General features: G+C 40.6%; 1 protein-coding gene across 21 annotated transcripts in view; it reads left to right on the top strand.

The window, feature by feature from the left end:
• The window catches only part of Sox6 (SRY-box transcription factor 6), a 611566-nt gene that overhangs the window by 225007 nt on the left and 372016 nt on the right, over window positions 1–14543 (top strand). Inside the window, exon 1 of one of the 21 annotated variants that reach the window (XM_063285275.1) lies at window positions 4646–11327. The exons of 19 other annotated variants lie outside the window; for them this stretch is intronic. The gene's annotated coding sequence lies outside the window, so the exon portion shown is untranslated. Of the gene's footprint in view, window positions 1–4645; window positions 11388–14543 lie in introns of those variants that run through there. One more of the 21 variants, XM_039106377.2, reaches the window with a different exon arrangement.

Below are 14543 nucleotides of genomic sequence, written 5' to 3'. Positions count from 1 at the left end.
GCTAGCATCAGAGGCTTCCTATATTTTGCAATGTGTTTCGCACTAGCATGTCTTTAGATATTTCTGACAAACATGTTCATTCACTTGTAGTAATCTGATGTGTTGAGGCCAGTCCCTGGTAGTCTGTGATCTTGCTTTACCTGAACTCCTGCTGTGTTTTCTCTCTCTTATTGTGTTCCTCAGAATCTTTTTTAGTGGTTTTTGTCAACAGTCCTTTCTGTCAGTTTTCTCCTTTCACAATGTGAGTCCGGGGAATTGAACTCAGGTTGCCTGGCTTGGAGGCAGGCACCTTTATCTGTTGAGCCATCTCACTGGTCCTAAATGCTAACTTTATATACTGTCCTTGTGTGGCATGTATATTTAAAAAAGTGTATGACTCTTTTTTTTTTATTGACTTGAGTATTTCTTATTTACATTTCGAATGTTATTCCCTTTCCCGGTTTCCAAGCCAACATCCCCCTAACCCCTCCCCTTCTCTATGGGTGTTCCCCTCCCCATCCTCCCCCCATTACCACCCTCCCCCCAACAATCACGTTCACTGGGGGTTCAGTCTTAGCAGGACCAAGGGCTTCCCCTTCCACTGGTGTTCTTACTAGGCTATTCATTGCTACCTATGAGGTTAGAGTCCAGGGTCAGTCCACGTATAGTCTTTGGGTAGTGGCTTAGTCCCTGGAAGCCCTGGTTGGTTGGCATTGTGGGGTCTTGAGCCACTTCAAGCTCTTTCAGTCCTTTCTCTGATTCCTTCAACGGGGGTCCCGTTCTCAGTTCAGTGGTTTGGTGCTGGCATTCGCCTATGTATTTGCTGTATTCTGGCTGTGTCTCTCAGGAGATATCTACATCCAGGCTCCTGTCGGCCTGCACTTCTTTGCTTCATCCATCTTGTCTAATTGGGTGGCTATATATGTATGGGCCACATGTGGGGCAGGCTCTGAATGGGTGTTCCTTCTGCCTCTGTTTTAATCTTTGCCTCCCTATTCCCTGCCAAGGGTATTCTTGTTCCCCTTTTAAAGAAGGAGTGAAGCATTCGTATTTTGATCATCCGTCTTGAGTTTCATGTGTTCTGTGCATCTAGGGTAATTCAAGCATTTGGGCTAGTAGCCACTTATCAATGAGTGCATACCATATGTGTTTTTCTGTGATTGGGTTACCTCACTCAGGATGATATTTTCTAGTTCCCTCCATTTGCCTATGAATTTCATAAAGTCATTGTTTTTGATAGCTCAGTAATATTCCATTGTGTAGATGTACCACATTTTCTGTATCCATTCCTCTGTTGAAGGGCATCTGGGTTCTTTCCAGCTTCTGGCTATTATAAATAAGGCTGCTATGAATATAGTGGAGCACGTGTCTTTTTTATATGTTGGGGCATCTTTTGGGTATATGCCCAAGAGAGGTATAGCTGGGTCCTGAGGTAGTTCAATGTCCAATTTTCTGAGGAACCTCCAGACAGATTTCCAGAATGGTTGTACCAGTCTGCAATCCCACCAACAATGGAGGAGTGTTCCTCTTTCTCCACATCCTCGGCAGCATCTGCTGTCACCTGAGTTTTTGATCTTAGCCATTCTCACTGGTGTGAGGTGAAAGCTCAGGTTTGTTTTGATTTGCATTTCCCTTATGACTAAAGATGTTGAACATTTCTTTAGGTGTTTCTCAGCCATTCGGCATTCCTCAGCTGTGAATTCTTTGTTCAGCTCTGAACCCCATTTTTTAATAGGGTTATTTGTCTCCCTGCAGTCTAACTTCTTGAGTTCTTTGTATATTTTGGATATAAGGCCTCTATCTGTTGGAGGATTGGTAAAGATCTTTTCCCAATCTGTTGGTTGCCGTTTTGTCCTAACCACAGTGTCCTTTGCCTTACAGAAGCTTTGCAGTTTTATGAGATCCCATTTGTCGATTCTTGATCTTAGAGCATAAGCCATTGGTGTTTTGTTCAGGAAATTTTCTCCAGTGCCCATGTGTTCGAGATGCTTCCCCACATTTCTTCTATTAGTTTGAGTGTATCTGGTTTGATGTGGAGGTCCTTGATCCACTTGGACTTAAGCTTTGTACAGGGTGATAAGCATGGATCGATCTGCATTCTTCTACATGTTGACCTCCAGTTGAACCAGCAACATTTGCTGAAAATGCTATCTTTTTTTCCATTTGATGGTTTTGGCTCCTTTGTCAAAAATCAAGTGCCCATAGGTGTGTGGGTTCATTTCTGGGTCTTCAATTCTGTTCCATTGGTCTATCTGTCTATCTCTGTACCAATACCATGCAGTTTTTATCACTATTGCTCTGTAATACTGCTTGAGTTCAGGGACAGTGATTCCCCCTGAAGTCCTTTTATTGTTGAGGATAGTTTTAGCTATCCTGGGTGTTTTGTTATTCCAGATGAATTTGCAAATTGTTCTGTCTAACTCTTTGAAGAATTGGATTGGTATTTTGATGGGGATTGCATTGAATCTGTAGATCGCTTTTGGTAAAATGGCCATTTTTACTATATTAATCCTGCCAATCCATGAGCATGGGAGATCTTTCCATCTTCTGAGGTCTTCTTCAATTTCCTTCTTCAGTGTCTTGTAGTTCTTATCATACAGATCTTTTACTTGCTTGGTTAAAGTCACACCGAGGTACTTTATATTATTTGGGACTATTATGAAGGGTGTCGTTTCCCTAATTTCTTTCTCGGCTTGTTTCTCTTTTGTGTAGAAGAAGGCTACTGATTTATTTGAGTTAATTTTATACCCAGCCACTTTGCTGAAGTTGTTTATCAGCTTTAGTAGTTCTCTGGTGGAACTTTTGGGATCACTTAAATATACTATCATATCATCTGCAGATAGTGATATTTTGACTTCTTCTTTTCCAGTCTGTATCCCTTTGATCTCCTTTTGTTGTCTGATTGCTCTGGCTAGAACTTCAAGAACTATATTGAATAAGTAGGGAGAGAGTGGGCAGCCTTGTCTAGTCCCTGATTTTAATGGGATTGCTTCAAGTTTCTCTCCATTTAGTTTAATGTTAGCAACTGGTTTGCTGTATATGGCTTTTACTATGTTTAGGTATGGGCCTTGAATTCCTATTCTTTCCAGGACTTTTATCATGAAGGGGTGTTGAATTTTGTCAAATGCTTTCTCAGCATCTAATGAAATGATCATGTGGTTTTGTTCTTTCAGTTTGTTTATATAATGGATCACGTTGATGGTTTTCCATATATTAAACCATCCCTGCATGCCTGGGATGAAGCCTACTTGATCATGGTGGATGATTGTTTTGATGTGCTCTTGGATTCGGTTTGCCAGAATTTTATTGAGTATTTTTGCATCGATATTCATAAGGGAAATTGGTCTGAAGTTCTCTTTCTTTGTTGGGTCTTTGTGTGGTTTAGGTATAAGAGTAATTGTGGCTTCATAGAAGGAATTCGGTAGTGCTCCATCTGTTTCAATTTTGTGGAATAGTTTGGATAATATTGGTATGAGGTCTTCTATGAAGGTCTGATAGAATTCTGCACTAAACCCGTCTGGACCTGAGCTCTTTTTGGTTGGGAGACCTTTAATGACTGCCTCTATTTCCTTAGGAATTATGGGGTTGTTTAACTGGTTTATCTGTTCCTGATTTAACTTCGGTACCTGGTATCTGTCTAGGAAATTGTCCATTTCCTGCAGATTTTCAAGTTTTGTTGAACATAGGCTTTTATAGTAGGATCTGATGATTTTTTTGAATTTCCTCTGAATCTGTAGTTATGTCTCCCTTTTCATTTCTGGTTTTGTTAATTTGGACACACTCTCTGGGTCCTCTCATTAGTCTGGCTAAGGGTTTATCTATCTTGTTGATTTTCTCAAAGAACCAACTTTTGGTTCTGTTGATTCTTTCTATGGTCCTTTTTGTTTCTACTTGGTTGATTTCAGCTCTGAGTTTGATTATTTCCTGCCTTCTACTCCTCCTGGGTGTATTTGCTTCTTTTTGTTCTAGACCTTTTAGGTGTGGTATCAAGCTGCTGACATATGCTGTCTCCTGTTTCTTTCTGCAGGCACTCAGAGCTATGAGTTTTCATCTTAGCACAGCTTTCATTGTGTCCCATAAGTTTGGGTATGTTGTACCTTCATTTTCATTAAATTATAAGAAGTCTTTAATTTCTGTCTTTATTTCTTCCTTGACCAGGTTATCGTTGAGTAGAACATTGTTCAACATCCACGTATATGTGGGCATTCTTCCCTTATTGTTATTGAAGACCAGCTTTAGGCCGTGGTGGTCTGATAGAACGCATGGGATTATTTCTATCTTTCTGTACCTGTTGAGGCCCCGTGTTTTGACCAATTATATGGTCAATTTTGGAGAAAGTACCATGAGGAGCTGAGAAGAAGGTAGGTATATCCTTTTGCTTTAGGATAGAATGTTCTATAAATATCTGTTAAGTCCATTTGGTTCATGACTTCTCTCAGTCTGTCTATGTCTCTGTTTAATTTCTGTGTCCATGACCTGTCCATTGATGAGAGTGGGGTGTTGAAATCTCCTACTATTATTGTGTGAGGTGCAATGTGTGTTTTGAGCTTTAGTAAGGTTTCTTTTACGTATGTAGGTGCCCTTGCATTTGGAGCATAGATATTTAGGATTGAGAGTTCATCTTGGTGGATTTTTCCTTTGATGAATATGAAGTGTCCTTCCTTATCTTTTTTGATGACTTTTAGTTGAAAATTGATTTTATTCGATATTAGAATGGCTATTCCAGCTTGCTTCTTCCGACCATTTGCTTGGAAAGTTGTTTTCCAGCCTTTCACTCTGAGGTAGTGTCTGTCTTTGTCTCTTAGGTGTGTTTCCCGTAGGCAGCAGAATGCAGGGTCCTCGTTGCGTATCCAGTTTGTTAATCTATGTCTTTTTATTGGAGTTGAGACCATTGATGTTGAGAGATATTAAGGAATAGTGATTATTGCTTCCTGTTATATTCATATTTGGATGTGAGGTTATGTTTGTGTGCTTTTCTTCTCTTTGTTTTGTTGCCAAGTTGATTAGTTTCTTGCTTTTTCTAGGGTGTAGCTTGTCTCCTTATGTTGGGCTTTACCATTTATTATCTTTTGTAGAAAAATATCGTGTAAATTTGGTTTTGTCATGGAATATCTTGGTTTCTTCATCTATATTAATTGATAGTTTTGCAGGATACAGTAACCTGGGCTGGCATTTGTGTTCTCTTAGGGTCTGTATGACATCTGTCTAGGGTCTTCTGGTTTTCATATCTCTGGCAAGAAGTCTGGTGTGATTCTGATAGGTCTGCCTTTATATGTTACTTGACCTTTTTCCCTTGCTGCTTTTAATATCTTTCTTTATTTTGTGCGTTTGGTGTTTTGACTATTATGTGACAGGAAGAGTTTCTTTTCTGGTCCAATCTATTTGGAGTTCTGTAGGCTTCTTATATGCTTATGGGCATCTCTTTCTTTAGGTTAGGGAAGTTTTCTTCTATGATTTTGTTGAAGATATTTACTGGTCCTTTGAGCTGGGAGTCTTCACTCTCTTCTATACCTATTATCCTTAGGTTTGATCTTTTCATTGAGTCCTGGATTTCCTGTATGTTTTGGACCAGTACTTCAGTTTTACATTATCTTTGACAGTTGTGTCAATGATTTCTATGGAATCTTCTGCTCCTGAGATTCTCTCTTCTATCTCTTGTATTCTGTTGGTGATGCTTGTATCTACGGCTCCTTGTCCCTTCCTTTGGTGTTCTATATCCAGGGTTGTTTCCCTGTGTTCTTTCTTGATTGCTTCTATTTCCATTTTTAATTCCTTCAACTGTTTGATTGTGTTTTCCTAGAATTCTTTCAGGGATTTTTGTGATTCCTCTCTGTAGGCTTCTACTTGTTTATTTATGTTTTCCTGCGTTTCTCTAAGGGAGTTCTTCATGTCTTTCTTGAAGTCCTCCAGCATCATGATCAAATATGATTTTCCATCTAGATCTTGCTTTTCTGGTGTGTTTGGATATTCAGTGTTTGCTTTGGTGGGAGAATTGGGCTCTTATGATGCCATGTAGTCTTGGTTTCTGTTGCTTGGGTTCCTGCGCTTGCCTCTCGCCATCAGATTATCTCTGGTGTTACTTTGTTCTGCTATTTCTGACAGTGGCTAGACTGTCCTATAAGCCTGTGTGTCAGGAGTGCTGTAGACCTGTTTTCCTATTTTCTTTCAGCCAGTTATGGGAACAGAGTGTTCTGCTTTCGGGCGTGTAGTTTTTCCTGTCTACTGGTCTTCAGCTGTTCCTGTGGGCCTATGTCCTGAGTTCACCAGGCAGGTTGCTTGGAGCAGAAAAGTTGGTCTTACATGTGGTCCCGAGGCTCAAGTTTGCTCTTGGGGTGTTGCTTATGAGCTCTCCATGAGGGCAGCAACCAGGAGGACCTGTGCCGCCCTTTCCGGGAGCCCCCATGCACCAGGGTCCCAGATGGCGTTTGGTGTTTTCCTCTGGAGTCAGAAATGTGGGCAGAGTGTAGTCTTTTCTGGCTTCCCAGGTGTGTCTGCCTCTCTGAAGATTCAGCTCTCCCTCCCATGGGATTTGGGTACAGAGAACTGCTGATCTGGTCCCTTCAGGTTCCGGAGGTGTCTCGGGCACAGGGGACCTGCAACTCCAGTGCCCTTATCTACCGGATCCCAGAGGCCGTATCTGTATGACTCTTTCAATTAAAATGAAGATAAGTATTCAAGGCCAGCCTGGTCTGCATAGTAAGTTTTAGGTCAGCCAAAGCTACACATTGAAACCAGTCTCAAAGAAAAACCACAACAACACGAATTAAGATAAATGATTAAATTACAGGGATTCTTTGTTCACAGTAAAGATTTGCTTGGCATTAGAGAGAGGTTTCTAAGTTTTTGTAGTTCTTGGATCCCATAAATAGAAAAATTTCATGATGGCAGTCTGGTATGGCAGGGCGTGACTATAATTCCAGAAGAGGCAAGATGATCAGGATTTCAATGTCAGACTAAGCTATAGAGAGAGCCAGACTCTATTTCAAACAAAGAAAGATACAAACAACTCCACCTAAAACAAAAGAAAAACCCAAACCCAAACCAAAAAAAGCACAAGATGAACATATACATACTAATATATATGTACACACACATGTATATTGTATATGCATATATATATAAATACACATATTTATATACATGTATATCTACATTATATATACACATATATATATACATATGCCCCTGTAGATCTTTGTGTTATATAAATCTAAACTTATGAGGACAGTAGCAGTGTTTTGAGTGTCATCTTTGAATCCAGAGAACAGAACTGAAGTTATCAAAACAAGAATTGTTGGTTCATAGTTGTGTCCTAAGGACTTGATGACACAATTCAAAGAAGCGTTTGCTCTGCAGCTGCTGTTATGATAAATAGTTTGGATCTGCATCCCACCCTCATTATTAGAAAAGCATACTCTTATGTACTATGTTGCTCCCTGAGTCCCTACCCAGCATCTCCCTAGCTTTTTTCTGGGAAAAAGCCTTGCATATGCTGCCTATAGCTAAGGTGGAGAGGTCCTGACCTGTCCAAGTCCTAAGGAGTGGGCATTTCATGTGCCCGGACACAGAGAATAACACAGAAATAAGCTTATTATCTAAGTCATGACAGAGGGACTCAATCTTGGGGTATTTTCTTCAATTAGTGAGAAGAAAGCACTGTCCTTCTACTGAGTGGGGAATAGGCCTGAATGAGAGGAGAGAAACGAGAGGGGAGGGGGGGAGAGAGAGAGAGGGAGAGAGAGAGAGAGAGAGAGAGAGAGAGAGAGAGAGAGAGAGAGAGAGAGAGACTCTTACTTAAATCATCTTGGGAGTGAGTCCCACAGTCAGATGCCAGGATTTCTCATTTATATGAACACGTAGGTTATTTTTATTAAAGCCATTTGAATTAGTTCTTAATACTTGAAATAAATGCAACCAAAGCCAGCACTCCTGATGCGGGGTGACCACATGGAACATTACTTTGGTGTTGACATACTCACCCCATTTTATGGTTTATTTACTATGCTTCACTTTCTAGCAGTGTGAGGGAGCAGGGGTGATGTAATGAAAGTCACTACTGTTTAAACAGCCACTGCCAGATGATTTGATTAGCATTGTCAAAGAACAGAATGCAAACAAGATGATATAGCTAGATAAATTTCAGACTTTCAGTTTATGTTATTTTGAAAATAGAAAAGTTTATAGATGTTTTTCTTCTTTGGTTAAGTAAAAGAAGTTGAAACTTGATTATGTTGTGAATATGAACTTCTCTGTTTCAGTTTGACATTTTTGTTAGATGTCTGCCTTCTACCAGAATGGGAGTCCTGTGCTTCATCTGCCTATGTTTGACATTTTCATATGCTAATCCTATTCATTACTATATAATTCTACTTAAGATCAACTGTAATGGATTTGCTTCAAATTACAGATTTCACTAGTTAAAAAAAAAAACAAAACAGGAATAAGTGCTGTAGTACAGATTGTGATGTTTGCCTGGAAAAAAATAATCTGTATTTGAGAGGAAAATTATTCTCCACATGTAGTTATGGAGAGTCTATCTGATTTTTATAAGTTATATTTAAAGGGGGATGCTTTGATATATATTATTTACATAGCCTTTTAGGAGTTCTCCACTTGTATGTTTTAATAGGACCTGAAACACACATGAAAAGACCAGGCTAATATGCTCTTTCCTTCAGCACACACTGGGCCTTTTTGTTGTAAGATTTTATTGCTTAAAAGTTAAAAACATCATCAGAAATAGCATCCTGGCTTTCCTGTTTTTCATCCACACATTCTCAATCAAATTTGCTCTTCTTTACTGCAAGCCTTCCGTGCCAGTACTGTAGGTTTTCTCCCTGGGCCTGATAAACATAGTCTTCAGATTTGATAATCTCAGACAGCAGTCTCAGGGCTGTGGAGGTGCCACTGGGACATGGCCTTGCTTAGAGTTTGGAGTGCTGACTACCAGTTTAAAAGAGTAACACTCACATTGGAGTGATTTAGGATGTAGGATGGGTAAAGATCTTTTCCTAATCTGTTGGTTGCCGTTTTGTCCTAACCACAGTGTCCTTTGCCTTACAGAAGCTTTGCAGTTTTATGAGGTCCCATTTGTTGATTCTTGATCTTAGAGCATAAGCCATTGGTGTTCTGTTCAGGAAATTTTCCCCAGTGCCCATGTGTTCCAGATTCTTCCCCACTTTCTCTTCTATTAGTTTGAGTGTATCTGGTTTGATGTGGAGGTCCTTGATCCACTTGGACTTGAGCTTTGTACAAGGAGATAAGAATGGATTGATTTGCATTCTTCTACATGCTGACTTCCAGTTGAACCAGCACCATTTGTTGAAAATGCTATCTTTTTTTTCCCACTTTTTTGGTTTTAGCTTCTCTGTCAAAGATCAAGTTGGGGTTCACTTCTGGGTCTTCAATTCTATTCCACTGGTCTACCTGTCTGTAGGGATTACAGATGTGAGTCACTCTTCCCTGCTCTAGTTTGTGTCTTTGCACAAATCATCTAGTAGGAATGGGACATCTCTGTGATTCTAAGTTGCTCTTTACTTAATGTTGTACACTGTCTTTTACCAGATTGCGCACCAAGTTCATACAGATGTGCATGGGACCCCAAGTGTATCTCACCCACGTTTGGTGAGACCTGCTTGCTATTTCATTTTATACTGAAAAACCAATTAAGTTTATACATTATTTAAAAAAATTCTTTAGCTTGACAAGTTGTAATTATTTGTAATTTGGGAGAACATGGCAATCTGTATGTAGTGTGAAATGTTAGAATTAAGCTAGTTCATACACCTGCCACCTTTCATTCTTATCAGCTATGGCTCTCACCTCGGCACAACGTGGTCTTTTGACCAAAAACTATTCCTGAACTGCATTCCTACTCTGTGCACACTGCTCTGTCTCTTTACTGTTAGCATTTTAGATTTCCTGCAAAGGAGAAAGAACATGTGGGCTTTGACTTAGCAGTAAGGCCTTCTTCCCAAAGGCCTTGGGGTACTCCTTCCAACAGGAGTCTGAAGATTTTCTTCTTTTCCTGAGTGAAGACACCGTTCCTCTTTTCTGAGGGAATACATATTGACATTTTCCTGATAACTGTGAACTTTTATAAAGTCCTTTTCTTTTTTTCTTAGAGTTTTTCTTTGATTTGTAAATATGTCATTTCTGGACCATGTAGCAAAGATCGCATAGAATCTGCCTTCTTTCAGTTTTAGAATTGGTTAAAGTTGAGAAATGTTTTGCATCTGTGTTCGTAAATGAGATTAGTCATAATTTTCTCTTCTTACAGCATCTGCATTTGGCTTTGGAATTAAGAACACTGTAGCCTTGTAAAATAAAGGATTCCAAGGTTACCTTCCCTTGGAGGACTTTGCAATTTAAATATACACTGTAACTGGGAGAGAGATTATTTTATCCTTAAAGTATTTTGAAACATCAACTTAAGATATTGGTGTTGTCATTGTTGGGGGAGGGGGTGTGGATATGGAGGAAGTTGGGATAGAGAAGATGGAAAAGTCTGGGTATCTTCATTGGTCAAAACAATAGCAGGGTTACTGTTGTGCTTCTGTCTTTGGTTATTCTATAAGGCTTTTGGAACACTCAGTTGGGAGTATGATGAGAACAGCAGGTTTGGAAATGTCTGTGAAAGTGTGAACTAAACAGAAGGTTTCTGCAGCCAATGGGAGTTCATGTGAGTTCCTCTGCATACATTGAAAATGGTACAGCTTCTCTTTCAGGCTTGCTGCTCTCAGCTCCTGGTCATTTTGAGCCGTGTATGGCACCCATGTCCCTGCAAGTCTCTTCTTGGGGCCAGTTTCAGCCCATTTTGCCTCTATGTGGGGAGAAATAGCTGTAGTTCCTCTCCTAGGAAAAAGCCGACTGATGCCAAAGTTAGGAACTCTTGGGCTTCATGCATGTGCATTGTGGCCAGTGGTTTCTTACAAATGAGCAAATGTGCTTGCTGTCTAGAATCCTTGCCTCTTCTAAAAGTGGGACAGTTTTAATCAGTGCAGTGTTGGGGCTTGTGCTGTATGCCAGGTACTAGATACTCAGAGGTGACTGTTCTTCCTGTTTTCCACCTTTTCCTCTATGGCTTGCTCCTTTTCTGATACCACAGGTTTCTGTTTCTCTTTTACTTTGCCTGTCAAAGCAAAGAACCTTTTAATAGGAATTTCAAGTTGAAGTCAAGTTCCTTCCTGAGAAGACCTGCACTAGCTTGTGAACAAGGCTTGTTTGTTTGTTTATTTAGAACCCAGTGTCAGTGAGGGCACAATGCCACTTGACTCCTGTGGGGACTCCCTTCCCTCCTCTGTTCTGTGGGCTTGGACTGTTGTCCTAAAGACAGAAACTCGATGAAGGTGAGAGGATGGAGGATCAGACCATGCATGATTGTCTGATGCTGTCCTTATTGACAAAATGTAAGCCATAATTTAAGGCTTTGATTTAGAACAAAATCCTCATTGAATTAAGTTGTAAGTTGCTGCAGAAGAGTGAGAGCACTTACATGGGCTTCATTATGCTTCGCTCTCCACTTGGGTGAATCTCGGCAACCTCTTCCCTTTTATTTTTGTTTGTGGGCTTTGCAGGTTGTTATGTGTTCGAAATACTATCTTAGTTATTTACTTGAAAATTTTGTATAATATATTTTGATCATATTCACCTTTCCCCCTCCTACTTGTCCCAGATCTACCCCTGCCTCTAAATCAAGAGAAGTTGTAGAGCCCTCCTCCAACCCCCACTTCTCATTTAGTATTGGCCAGCTACTCTTAGGAGTGGCTTACCCTGAAATGTAGTCAGTTAACCAGAGGTCACCCACTAAAGAAAACCAATCTGCCGGTGTTAGTTATGTTTCTATTATTTTGGCAAGACATCACGACCAAGGAAACTTAGAAAAGAAAGGTTTGTTTGGAGCTTTCAGTTCAAGAGGGATAGAAGTACAGCACCGTCATGATGGGGAGCATGGTAGCAGGCAGCAGCTGAGGGCTCACATTCCATCCACAAACAGGAAGCAGAGAGTGCACTGGGGACAGTGGGAGGCTTTTAAAGCCTCAAACTCCCCCTAATGTCAGATGTCCAACAATGTCACACCTCCTAATCTTTTCCAAATAGTTCTACCAACTAGGGACTAAGTATTCGAATTTTTGAACCTATGCAGACCTTCTCATTCAGAGCACCACATTCCACTCAATGACCCCATAGCCTCATGGCCATATCCATGCAAAATGCATTTAGTCCAACTTAAAAAATACTTATAGTCTTTTACAGTTTTTAACATTGTGCAATACCTCTTCTAAGACTCAAAGACTCAATGTAGTCTTAATTACAACCCTCTGAAAATCAAAAGGTAAATTACACATTTCTAACATACCATGGCACAAAATATTTATTGCCATTCCAAAAGGGAGGGATTGGGTATGTTGTGTGACAAAATGTTTCCCAGGGAGAAACAACACACATGCCTACTTATTCCAGATAGGGAGCTCACCATAGACCAAAGTACAACTGTCACCAAAGTTCAGCTTGGTGAACCAACGAATTTTATTGGAGTTACTTACAGGAATATGGGTGAGGGGGTTACTCATAGGAGCAGAAATGACTAAAAGATGGTTGCTTTATCAAAGCTCACTGCAGCATGGGCGATACCTCACAAATCTGAGAACTTGCAGCATACTTGCAGCCAGCAGGCATTTCAACAGGTCGGAGAAGATTCTTTCCAGGTATCTTAGTTGGTCTAAACTCTTCTGGACGCTTGGTTGGTTTCTGCTTCTTCTAGGCACTTGGTCTGGTCTCAGAGTCTTCTTTGCAGCTTTGCTTGGCTGAGAGACTTCTTTGCAGCTCACTTCCCTTTCTTATTGCACTTGTTCCTTTACACAAACAAATTCCTACACCATCTCAACCTCAGATGCATCTTTAACTGCACAGAATAGAGGTCAGACATCCTCTCCTGCTGCTGCCAACACTCTTGATCCTTGTACACTAATCTTGAAGACTGAAAGATTTCTTCTAAACCTTTAACAGTTTTCAGGATGCTTCTGTATTCACATGGTAGACCCTATCATCAAGCAGACATGGCACCACATACCAGATGAAGACTGCCATTCTGGGATTCTGCCCACAGATACTCCTTATCCTGATGTTTCAGCTTTAATTGCATATCTCACTACCCATAGTAACAAACATGGAACTGTTATCAAAGCACAGAGGCACACTATACTATATAGGAAAGCAAAACCCTATTATTGAAATTTCATTCACAGATGCTCTTCTCTCAGGCTGCTGAGCATCAGCCTTAGTTGCTACCCACAGATGGCCAGGACCATGCACTCACTTCTCCCCAATTCATCTTTGGTTCTGTTGTGTCTCTATTCAGGTGCCAATTATGTCGTATGACAGAACTTTTCCTGAGGAGACACAATACACACATCTATTCACCCCAGAGAGTGAATTCACAACAGACCAGATACCACCAAAGTACAGCTTGGTGAACCAAAGAGTATAATTGGGGTCACTTAACAGGAGCAGAGATGACTAAAAGATAGCTGCTTTATCAAAGCCTAGTCCAACATGGGTGAAAATTCACAGAGTAAGGACCTGTAGGCAGCTCAACAAGTTGGAGAATGAAATGTCCTTAGTTGATTTAAACCCCCTTCATACAGCTCAGCTGGTTTCTGCTTCTTCCAGGCATCCAATCTGGCCTCAGTCTTCTTTGCAGCTCTGTTCTTCTAGTCTCAGAGGGGCTCTCAGCTTTTATAGCTTACTCTGACAGGGAAGGGTCCAGTGAATCTGGTCAGTTTCAGGGACTTCCTGAAGCTATTTTGACTTGTTTACCTTCCTGCTTAAGGAGCTTCCCTGCTTTATGGAATGTCTTAATCTCCGAGGAAACTGTTAACACAACAGGCATAGTGTGAAAATAGGCAAAATCAAACTAAATAAGGCAAACTTCGAACTTCAATAGCTACTACATGTCTTATGTCAGAGGGCTTAGATAGCTCTTCTTTCCAGTTTTGCTGCCTACCACACACTTCTCCTTCTGGAGCTGGTTCTACTTTCTGTTTGCAGTTCTCTGTGGCAGACACCCCACAGCTCTGGCACCTTTAATGTCTTAGAGTCTCTACCACATCCAGGCTTCACTTTTGACATTTTCACAAAATGGTCTCTAAGGGCCTCAATGCAGGGACTTCTCTGCCGTATTTTTGGCCTCAGCAGCTTTTTCTTAACTTCGGAAAAAGAGTCCACAACCCCATTATTCATGTATCCTCATGACTCTAAAGCCATAACTTCATGGAGAACATTGCCAAATTCAGTTGCCCACTTGAGATGATGAGCCTACACCCCTTACATCATTTTTGCAACACCATTCATTGCTTTTTGGAGCAGAGAATCCTTTAAGCTTTCTCTATTCCCAAGTTGGAAGCTTAGCTGGGTGGGGTCTTGCCCTGAGGGTATCCCTTCCTCTATCCACTGAAATCAGGCCTGTCTGTAGTTTTCTTATCTTGTTCAGCACAAGCCTTGGCTCCACTATCAGATCTTTTTGGTGCTCTTTTACTTTTCAAGCTGTATGTTTTGTATTTCTT

The sequence above is a fragment of the Rattus norvegicus genome, chromosome 1 (genome assembly GCF_036323735.1).
Source record: "Rattus norvegicus strain BN/NHsdMcwi chromosome 1, GRCr8, whole genome shotgun sequence".
Taxonomy (NCBI): domain Eukaryota; kingdom Metazoa; phylum Chordata; class Mammalia; order Rodentia; family Muridae; genus Rattus; species Rattus norvegicus.
The sequence above is the reverse complement of the archived record's forward strand: the minus strand, read 5'-3'. Positions and strand labels throughout refer to the sequence as shown.